Source organism: Palaemon carinicauda, chromosome 30 (genome assembly GCF_036898095.1).
Source record: "Palaemon carinicauda isolate YSFRI2023 chromosome 30, ASM3689809v2, whole genome shotgun sequence".
NCBI classification, from domain to species: Eukaryota; Metazoa; Arthropoda; class Malacostraca; order Decapoda; family Palaemonidae; genus Palaemon; species Palaemon carinicauda.
Genome location: NC_090754.1, coordinates 73,428,164 through 73,431,437, shown reverse-complemented (window position 1 = coordinate 73,431,437; position 3,274 = coordinate 73,428,164).

Below are 3,274 nucleotides of genomic sequence, written 5' to 3'. Positions count from 1 at the left end.
AACTATAAACACTTTAACAAAACAAGATGTAGATAAATAAGATAGAATAGAGTGCCCGAGTGAACACTCAAGCAAGAGAGCTCTAACCCAAGACAGTGGAAGACCATGGTACAAAGGTTATGGCACTACCCAAGACTAGAGAACAATGGTTTGATTTTGGATTGTCCTCCTAGAAGAGCTGTTTACAATAGCTAAAGAGTCCCTTCTACCCTTATTAAGAGGGAAGTGACCACAACAATCACAGTGCAGTAGTTAACCCCTTCGGTGAAGGATCTAACGATATAAAGGTTTATATCAGTTTAAAAGCCATTCATGAATGGCAGAGGTAAGGTACAGTAACATTGCCCTATCGAGCAGGACAATGTCCTAGAGACTGACCATATTACTCATGATCAGTGCCCGAGCCCCCCTCTCCACCTAAGTTAAGGCCAAGGGGAACCAGGCAATGGCTGCTGATGACTCAACAGGTAGACCTATAGCCCCCCCCCCCCACAATCTTTGCTCACAAGGATGGTGAGGTAGCAGCGACCAAAGGAACTAACGAGAACTAACGAGTCTGAGCAGGAATCGAACCCCAGTCCGACAACCACCAGGCAAGGACGCTACCTCCATATCACCGCAACCTTCTGTTTTAAGAATTGACGTTTGTTTTATTTGAAAAATACTCATTTGAAAGAGGCAAGAAAGTCTTTCATAGAATGTTTAATATGCCTGGCTTACTGTCCGGACATACGGCATTCTCTCTCTCTCTCTCTCTCTCTCTCTCTCTCTCTCTCTCTCTCTCTCTCTCTCTCTCTCTCTCTCTCTCTCAATGGGTTTCTTTTCGTGGCCTTAATTTCTGAAACTCCTGGCTCCTACCATTCCAGATACATATATTTTTTGTATTTTGTTCCTATTTTCTTCCTGTATAAAATATCAATATACTGTAGTTACGAAAAAACATGATTGGGACATCTGATCTTTAATCCTCCAAAATGGCCGTTAGTATATTGTCAATAGTCACATTTTTATTCTTTATTAATATTTTATCATATCATTTTTTTGAGTCAATGATTCAGCTGGAAGACTACGATGGCTTGATTAATTACTCGGTGGGTTTTTGCGTACGAGCGTTTTTTTTTTTTTTTTTTTTTTTTTTTTTTTTTTTTTTTTTTTTTTTTTTTTTTTTTTTTTTTGTCTATAACTGAGGCAGTTGATTAACGTTTGCTTTCATTTTTCCTTATCTTTCTTGTCCTTATTGATTTGGTTGTTTGCGTGATAATGTTTTTCTTGGAAGTATATACAGTATCATAATTGCTTTGGGCTTAAGAGTGGGATGTTGTTGGTGTTAATTCTCTTTGGGATTTAGGCTGTTCTAAAGATTTTATTTTCACATAATTGTCACTTGGTTAATGTCATCGAACAGAATGTTTTGGTGCGTTCTCATTGTTGTTATAAAGAAAATTTTGAAGAACTTGTGTTAATGTTATTCGAGCAGAACAGCTCAAACCTTTCTTGTTTTATTTACATATATATATATATATATATATATATATATATATATATATATATATATATATATATATATATATATATATATATATATATATATATATATGAAAAGTAATTTTTCCATAGATTTCCACATATTCCTATAGTTGAAAATACTTCTTCTCAGTGCAAAGTAGCTTCCTGGCTATTATAGTGGTAACGTGATCGCCGAAAATTTGCATGGCAGCAGATCGATCCCAGCCCGGAACCGTGAGTATAAGTTATTTACTGGGTAGGCCACTGCTGTGGCTAGGTACCACAGTAAAATGGGTGGAGGAGGATTTTTGGCTTGCCCGCCTGACGTTCTGGTGAACATCTATTCTGATGAAACTGGAACTGAAACCAGACACCTTTAACCTTTAAAGTCGTTTTCCATCACATTTGACGGACTCGAGAAAAAAGAATCACAACTGTTACTGCCATATAATATGCATTACATTCCTAACTAGAGGGGTTCTCAGTGGAGCGTAGACCTCCGCCGAGACAGCTCATTTCTTGACCTTTTGCTCGACCTTGAATTTTGACCTTGACATGTATAAATTGGTGTGGATTATCATACACTCAAATAGGAACCAAGTTTGAAGTCTGTGACAATGATGTCCAAACTTATGGCTGATTACTCGAATTGGAAATTTTGCTTGTCCTTTACCTTCCAAAATTGAATCATTTCCAGCTTTTTACATAACAATTAATCCCTGCAAGTTTCATTAACGTACGATTAAAATTGTGGCCCGGAAGCTGTTCACAAACACATACACACAACCAAACACGCAAACAGGAGGTAAAGCACAACCTCCTTCCAACTTCGTTGGCGGAGGTAATTATGAATAAACAATTTTTTTTTTTATGTAAGCTTCCACAAAATTGGCCCCTTCTTCCCTTTACACAAGATGCTCATCAGCAGTGTTTTAAACCCCTTCCCGTGCAGTACACCCTTTTCATCCATCTTGTTGGCGCTACTGTTATGACATTTCCTCTTCAATACAATTTTCTCTCCATCTTTCCAGTCTTTCCTAACCTTCCTTTTCTGTTTCTTCATAGATTTTAGCAATTCACTCTCCAAACATTGCCCATTTCCAGTTCTTACGAACTACTACCAGACCTGCTCTGATCACATCGATCCAGTCTTTCAATTATCTTAACACGACTACTTGTCTCCTAATTTCTCATCTTTTATGTTGTTTTTAAGTAAATGTCCAAAGCAAACTATTAATTTTAACAGCTTCAAAGTCTTTCCTTTTATGCCATTTAAGCTCCAAACTTTTCTTTTCTAAAGCAAATTTGACTCTGCAATCACTTTATACATTCAAACGTTTGCTTTCATAGACGATTGAAGTCTCCTCCTAATTGTATGTTTGGTTTTCTTATCGTAAGTATTATATTATTTATTACATTATATTATATTATATTGTGTTATATTATTGTAATATTGGGAAACGTTAATTATTCTACATAACATTCACATCTCATTTTCTTATTCCACAACTTTGGTACTACATCCAATGTTTTTTCTCTTAACTCAAGTCTTTCAATCCTTATACCGTAGATACTAAACAGCACAGTTAGACCCGCCCTATGTATTATACACACACACACACACACACACACACACACACATATATATATATATATATATATATATATATATATATATATATATATATGTGTGTGTGTGTGTGTGTGTGTGTGTGGATTTTGTTAGTGAATTATTTGGATTAAATCTTGGAATTAAACTATTTAGTGT